We start from the raw sequence: 8,221 nt of genomic DNA, 5'->3' as shown, positions 1-8,221 counted from the left end.
GGCACTATTTGGAAACAACACTTTTCCGTTTCTCTGCGACGCCACTCAAAGGACAAGGACGCTCCGAAAGCAATTCACCCTCATGCTGGACACACGTCGTGGGGAGCTACTTCGCATCGCCTGGGACTGAATCTCCCCCTTGCTGAATCTGTCGAGTAGTAGTTTGTTTTGCTATTTCAGTAGGGGCAATGTAATGAAAAAAGGACAAGACTTTCTAGTAGTTGAGTGGTTGAACTTCTGAATCTGGTGTGTGCTGCTTCTTGAGCAGGATGGGTTTTTAAGTTTGTAAGGGCTGTTGCCCGGATCTGGCTGTGTGTGTGTTCTGTTTGCCTCATCAATTAAAATGGGGCGGGGGGTAAACCCCTATCTTAAAAAAAAGAACGTGTACTCGATATGCTTAGCATAGCATGCCTGTTTGGTTTGTAAGGGGAGACGTGGCTTTCAAAAATATTTGCTGTGCATCGCACAATATTTGTAATGTAACCATGGTATGGTAATAATCTGTCTGTTTGATCCATCTATTTGATCGAACATTAGAGCAATTCCAATGGGCCGACCCAAACGACGACGCATTTGTCCGCTTTTTGTTCGTTTGTGTCGGCCGCCCGCCTGGCGTCCGCCCAGTTTTGCATTTGGGCAGTGGCGGAGCCACGTCCTGGCAACCCTGGGCAGCTGCCCGGGCTCTGCCCAAATACTTCCATTAGCTTATAGTAAGAGCTTGATAGTTAATCACTAGTTTTTGTAGCCAAATGCTCATGAAGCACATCCCTTTGTATTTTGCCCAGGCTCCATGGATGGGCTAGCTCCGCCACTGCATTTGGGTCGGCAGTGCTCCCAACGCGCCAACCCATATGTGCCGGCGTGGCCGGCTGGCCGCCTAATTATACATTGATTTGCATTCAACATATTTTATCAAATGAAGATGTTTAGTCTGGCAGCCCAAATAAATAGTATAGTTTTACAGCCAAATACAAATAAAAATGTTTCACATACTTTTGCAAACGAATAAAAGAAGATACATCTATTGGTTGCCAACATGAGCCCACATATGCTCAACCAAATCATTTTGCAGTTGCACGTGAGTTTCATAATCACGCATGTCTTCATGAAATTGAGTGAACTGCTCAAATGTTGCCGCTACTCCATGCTTAGGCACAATATTCTCACCCTGAAACTAAAAGCCTTGATCGTGCAGACGTTCCGGGCGCTCGTCTTCTACAATCATATTGTGCATGATCACACAAGCAGTCATCACCTCCCATAGTTTCTGCGTGCTCCAGGTATTAGCAGGATACCGAACGATGCCCCATCAAGATTGCAAAACACCAAAGGCACGCTTGACATCCTTTCTAGCACTCTCTTGCTCTTGGGCAAATCTTTTCCTTCTCTCTCCGACAGGGTTGAATATTGTCTTGACAATAGTGGTCCACTGAGGATAGATACCGTCACCCAGATAGTACCCTTTGTCATAGTTGTGGCCGCTGACAGTAAAGTTCACCGATGGGCTGTTGCCTTCGGCAAGCCTAGCAAACACCGGCGAGCGCTGAAGCACATTGATATCATTGTGTGATCCAGCCATGCCAAAGAAAGAGTGTCAGATCCAGAGATCTTGAGACGCCACGACCTCTAGTATGACAGTGCAAGCCTTGACATGTCCCTTATACCGCCCTTGCCAAGCAGAAGGGCAGTTCTTCCACTCCCAGTGCATGCAGTCTATGCTGCCAAGCATCACCGGGACGCCCCTGCTAGCATTCATCGCCAACAAACGGGTTGTATCTTCAGCTGTCGGCTCTCTCAAGTACTCAGGGCCAAACACAGCAATAACAGCCTTGCAGAACTTATGCAGGGACTGTAGGCATGTAGACTCGCTCATATGGACGTACTCGTTAATGAGATCACCGGGCACTCCATATGCAAGCATTTGGATGGCGGCAGTGCATTTCTGATAAGAGGAGAAACCAATCTTGCCGACGGTATCCTCTTTGCACTCGAAGTAGTCATCATAGCCGACTACTCCCTCTCTAATACGGTTGAAAACATGCCTACTCATACGGAACCGGCGGCGGAATTTCTAATGTTTGAACAACGGGTTTGTTGTATCAAAGTAGTCCTTCCAGAGAAGGAAATGCCCGCTCTCTCGGTTGCGATTCAATGCCGGAAGGTGGTCCGGAATGGAGCCACAGAACAACGGCCGCTGGCTGTTGAGGTGGTGATGGACCAACACGACAGCCAATATCTCCTCGTCGTCGTCGGGCGACGAATCGTCAGAGTCGCAAAGGAAATTTTGAAAAAAGAACTCGTCGGCGGAGTCCATTTCATACCCTGGCAAACTGTCGAACAGCTTGCGGGCATCGACGAAGGAGACGGCCGGCGAGGGGAGTCGTGGCGCCCACAGACCAGCTAGCTGCCCTGCCGGCGTCCGACGAGTGTGACGGCGTCCGACGAGCGTGCCAGTCGGATGTGGCAGGGGCGGCGAGGCGGTTTCTTGGTCGCGGGCGGCTGTGCGGTGGGGAAAGTGGCGTCTGGTGAGAAAGAAGGCTACAGACACCACAAAGAAACAACACGCTATGGTGTTTTCTAATCCGAGAGAAGGGGATAGAAAATTTCCTAAAAAGTTCGTCCGCCCGGGAGTGCTAGTGGGCACACAGCCGCCCGCTAGACACGTCCTTGATTAATGGTATTTCTAACCGATCCTCTAAAATTTAAGTGCCACCGAATGCATTTCTCTTCTTTCTTTCTTTTGCAAACTTTGTTTTCTTCCGGTCTATTGTTGACATCTTCGTCAACTTCGTCATCCTCCTCAATGGATATGCTCAACCTTTACCTCTTTGGAGTGGCCTCCGCAATTATTTGGATCCACTTCTCGTTCTTGCTTAGCTCTTTGTAGCAATGATGCAAAGTGACGGGCTTGTGGCCGAACTTGGTGTTCCGATGCTTGAATAGCTCTTCTATGTAGGGGCCATACTCCGCCACTTGCACACCACTCGGTGGAGCATGATTCACTTGGTCGACGCAATCGGTTGCATTGGTAATGAATGGTGCCCAATGATGCCCAAGAGAACCTTGGGTACGGGTTGATCGCACATCCACGGAGTTGTTGTAGTGGTTGGTAATCCTCTCCCAAAACATGGTCTTGGTTTGATCCCTTCCGATCGTTGCACCCATGGAGATGGCGCACCAAGCGTCGCAAAGCGTAATGCCCTCCTTTTGGTTGTAGTTTTGGGTGCGGCACCTTGAGACCATGGTGCTTGCTTCGGTCACCTCCACAACCTCCTTCTCCTCGGCCACCACCTCTTCGGCCTCCTCCTCCATGTCTTGGGTGGCCGAATGATCCCAAAGCAAGTCATAGTTGAGCTCATCAAGGCCAATGACGGCCCAGGACTCCAACGATGCGAGGGACTCGGCCGTGTTCATCTTCGCACTACAATATCAAAGCAAATACTATCAACAATCATTACCGATCACCAACAATCACAATCCGTAAGGGAGTAGGGATCAGTTAGCAATGCCCTAAGCCAACTACAGCGGTTAGATGAGCAATCAATATTCTCAAAAAAATAAAAATAAACAGATGAGCAATCGAATATAAAAATGTTTTCTGTTTTATTTGCCTGACAGAGCTCCAGCAGGACCTGGGGGTTATTTCAAACTGAAACATGAAGTGCATTAGCTTTAAATTAAAGCCTCTGAATTATTTTGCTGCTACTCCACCAGGAAAGCGCAGCGCAGGTGCAGGGCTTCAAGAACCAAAAGACGCCGCCGGAGTCGATGCGACGGCCGTGCTCGTGGCTACCACGTCCTCCTCGAGTACCTCTCCCATTCCGACCTCGCCCGCGTCCCCGCCTCGAGGAGGCTCGTGACCACGCTCTTCCAGACCACCAGCCGCGCGCCCTTCGACCTCGGCGTCGGCAACCTCATGGCCGCAGGCTCCGCCATCTTCGTCCGTTCCCCCGCGCTGTCGACTCCCGGGTCGAACGCCACCGAGCTCGGCGCCGTCACCAGGGAGCCGTACAATACCAGTGTGCTCGCCATGGGCTGCCTCATCGTGCCCTCCGGCTTCGACATCACCGCGTCCGGCTCCGAGAGCCGCCCGTCCCCCGTGGTCAACATCACCGACGCGTGCGGGTTCAACGTGGCCGCCTCCATGCTCGAGGCCTCTGGCGTGGCGGACGACTTCGAGGCCGAAGAGCAGGGCGCCGGCATCACCATCTTCGTCCCCACCGACGACGCGCTCGCGGCCCTCCCCGCCACCGACCGCCTCCAGTCCCTCCCCTCCAACTGTAAGGCCATGGTGCTGCACTCCTACCACCCGCTCGGGTCCCTCAGTTCATCGTGAACCCCGTCTAGCCGACGCTCGCCACCAAGCGCAATGAGGCCGGCAGCTCCACGCTCAATATCACGCGCTTCAACGGCTCCGTCGCGATCGACACCGGCGTCGTACAAGCGTCCATCACCTGCACGGTGTTCAACCAAAATCCCGTGGCGATCTTCGCCGTCTCCAAGGTCCTGCTGCCCAAGGAAATGTTCGGCCGCGGGAATACCGCAAGCCCGAGAGCTGCGGCGCCTCCGGCGACCATGACGCCAGCCAGACCTCTCCGATGGCCTGCGAACACCGTCGACGAAGCTGTCGTCCCCGCCGGCCCTGCGTGGCCAGGACAACTAGCCATCGTCGGCATCGGCAAGAGACACGAACTGGTGGTGTATAGCGTTGGTCTGCCTGCTCCCACCTCTGGTATGAGATCCAGATGGTACCTGTGCTTCCGCAATTTTTCCTTCTCCTTTTACCATTTCCCATCTTGTTTGATCGAAACTGAATGTGTGCATCGGCATTGGATTTGGGGAGAGAATTCCGTAGAGACCATTGTAGCAGTGGTAGCCATTATTTTTGGTTTCTTCACTTGATTAAGAAAATAATAATATGCATTCCCTTTGTTCAGTTCTGTTGATCTTTGCACTAAAGCTGACATTTAGCATCTCCTTCAATATTGTTATGCCCGGCTAGATAGACGCACGCTGAGGACATCTACCAGCTCGTGTCTCTGATGTGTGGGCTAGCTCGCACAAGTTGCCGAGTGATGGTAGAAAGGCCAAGCAGGCATGTGTTCTCTGTTAACTGGGCCCTGCCCATGACTGGTGGTGGCGTACAGTTTTGCATTTCTACACGTTGTGTGTGCGGTGTTACCTTACCGCCCGGGCCGACACGTCAGCCGCAGGTACGCTCCACCACGACCTATTCTAGTCCAATTCTCATGACAGAAAATTCTTACCTACTTTTTCATCTCATCCTCTCCACGGCCGTGCGGGCAACAATAGGCTGCAGGCGTCGCTGGGCTATCCCACTGGCTTGCCGCTGCGCTGAACACGGCGGAAATTGTGGCAGACGCACATGTGCGGCTTGTGCTAGACCTCGCCGCCGGCCGCCTCGGCCACGCCCTGAACTGACGCCGAATCAGACAACTGGGCAGCGCCCTCCGTCCCGGTGCATACCAGCTATGTCCTCAGGTAGTGTTATGCTCCCACTCGAATCTTAACAGCACACAGAGGAATTTGTGGATACAAGTCTCGATCGGTCTAGGGTTCTAAGGAGAAAGAAAGGGGATCGGGAGAGAAGAGTGCCGCCGCCAGCCTATTAGAGCAACTCCAACGGGCCGACCCAAAGGGACGGCGATTTCGTCCGCTTTTTATCCGTTTGGGTCGGCCGCCCGCCCGGCGTCCGCCCTGTTTTTTATAAGGGTCGGCAGCGCGCCCAACGCGCTGATCCATATGTGCAGGCGTGGCCGGCTGGCCGCCCAATTTTGCATTGCATTCAACATATTGTGAAATGAAAATTTAACAAACAAAATAGTCCACCCAAATAAATAGTATAGTTTACAGGCCAAATAAAAATAGAAATGTTTCACATAGTTTTGCAAACGAATAAAAAAAGATACATCTATTGGTTGCCAACATGAGTCCACATATGCTCAACCAAATCATTTTGCAGTTGCACGTGAGTTCCCAATCACGTATGTCTTCATGAAACTGAGTGAACTGCTCAAATGTTGCCGCTACTCCATGCTCAGGCACAACATTCTCACCCTGAAACTGAAAGTCTTGATCGTACAGACGTTCTGGGCGCTCGTCTTCTACGATCATATTGTGCATGATCACACAAGCAGTCATCACCTCCCATAGTTTCTGTGTGCTCCAAGTATTAGCAGGATACCAAACGATGCCCCATCGAGATTGCAAAACACCAAAGGCACGCTCGACATCCTTTCTAGCACTCTCTTGCTCTTGGGCAAATCTTTTCCTTTTCTCTCCGACAGGGTTGGGTATTGTCTTTACAATAGTGGTCCACTGAGGATAGATACCATCACCCAAATAGTACCCTTTGTTGTAGTTGTGGCCGTTGACAGTAAAGTTTACCGGTGGGCTGTTGCCTTCGGCAAGCCTAGCAAGCACCGGCGAGCGCTGAAGCACGTTGATATCATTATGTGATCCAGCCATGCCAAAGAAAGAGTGCCAGATCCAGAGATCTTGAGACGCCGCGACCTCTAGTATGACAGTGCAAGCCCTGACATGTCCCTTATACTGTCCTTGCCAAGCAGAAGGGTAGTTCTTCCACTCCCAGTGCATGTAGTCTATGTTGCCAAGCATCCCCGGGAAGCCCCTGCTAGCATTCATCGCCAACAAACGGGCTGTATCTTCAGCTGTCGGCTCTCTCAAGTACTCAGGGCCAAACACAGCAATCACAGCCTTGCAGGACTTATACAAGGACTCTAGGCATGTAGACTCGCTCATACGGACGTACTCGTCAATGAGATCACCGGGCACTCCATATGCAAGCATTCGGATGGCGGCAGTGCATTTCTGATAAGAGGAGAAACCAATCTTGCCGACGGCATCCTGTTTGCACTTGAAGTAGTCATCATAGCCGACCACTCCCTCTCTAATACGGTTGAAAACATGCCTACTCATACGGAACCGGCGGCGGAATTTGTGATGTTTGAACAACGGGTTTGTTGTATCAAAGTAGTCCTTCCAGAGAAGAAAATGCCCGCTCTCCCGGTTACGATTCAACGCCGGAAGGTGGCCCGGAATGGAGCCACAGAACAACGGCCGCTGGTTGTTGAGGTGGTGATGGACCAACACGGCAGCCAATATCTCCTCCTCGTCGTCGGACGACGAATCGTCGGAGTCGCAAATGAAATTGTGGAAAAAGAACTCGTTGGCGGAGTCCATTTTCGTACCTTGGCAAACTGTCGAACAGCTTGCGGGCGTCGAAGGAGACGGCCGGCGAGGGGAGACGCGGCACGCACAGACCAGCTAGCTGCCCTGCCGGAGTCCGACGAGTGTAACGGCGTCTGACGAGCGTGCCGGTCGTATGAGGCGGGGGCGTCGAGGCGTCTTCTTGGTCGCGGTGGCTGGGCGGTGGGGGAAGTGGCGGCGGGAACCAGCTTGCTCCCCGGCGGCAAAACGGCGGCGGCGGACGACTGGGGGCAGGGGCGGCGTTGCTGGGCGGATGTGGAGGCGGCGACAACTGGAAGAGTCGCCGGCAAAATGGGCGGCTGCGTCGGTGACGGAGGAGGCGGGGGCGAGGATTGCTTGTTGGCCAGGGGGAGGGAAGGCCAATGTGCCACAGACGAGCGGGCCCGGGGACAGGAGTAGGCGAGCGCGCGCGCGTCCGTCGCGTGTCCGCGCCGACGCAAATCAGGCTAAAAAATGGGCCGAGAATGGGTCGCCTGTGAACGAAAAACGGACGGCGGCGGACGAAATGGGTCGCCCCATTGGAGTTGCTCTTACTTTCTCCATCGGGAGAGAAGAGGGCTCATGTCCTACTTAACCCTACACGCTGTCACCCAAGTGTGGGCCGGAAACTTGCTGTTGGGCTTTGCTTCACGTCTTGGTCGTTCCCGTCCGTCCGCTGAAGAAACAGCCTGGCCCGTAGTGGTAGCTGCAGGTGGGGCAAGGGTGGCAGGGACTGTAACATCCCCTCCCCCTCCAGACACAGCTTATCCCCAAGCTGGTGCATCCGGGAAGTGGTGTTGGAGCTCAGTGACGTTTTCCCATGTTGCCAGCTCCAGTGGTTGGTCTGTCCAACGCACACGGACCTGTGATGCACTGGTGCCTCCGCGCTGAACGACTCGGTGCTCCAGGATGTCCTCTGGGACTGGGCTTGCCGCCGCTGCTGCTGGAAGTTGCTCGAGGGCATGCTTAATAAGTGGTAGAGCTTGACGAA

General features: G+C 53.2%; 1 pseudogene; it reads left to right on the top strand.

Annotated features, from left to right (window-relative positions):
* Positions 1 to 3,367: 3,367 nt before the first annotated feature.
* Positions 3,368 to 4,663, top strand: LOC123083981 (fasciclin-like arabinogalactan protein 4; annotated as a pseudogene).
* The last annotated feature ends 3,558 nt before the right edge of the window (positions 4,664 to 8,221 follow it).

This window comes from Triticum aestivum, chromosome 4A (genome assembly GCF_018294505.1).
Source record: "Triticum aestivum cultivar Chinese Spring chromosome 4A, IWGSC CS RefSeq v2.1, whole genome shotgun sequence".
NCBI classification, from domain to species: domain Eukaryota; kingdom Viridiplantae; phylum Streptophyta; class Magnoliopsida; order Poales; family Poaceae; genus Triticum; species Triticum aestivum.
The sequence above is the reverse complement of the archived record's forward strand: the minus strand, read 5'-3'. Positions and strand labels throughout refer to the sequence as shown.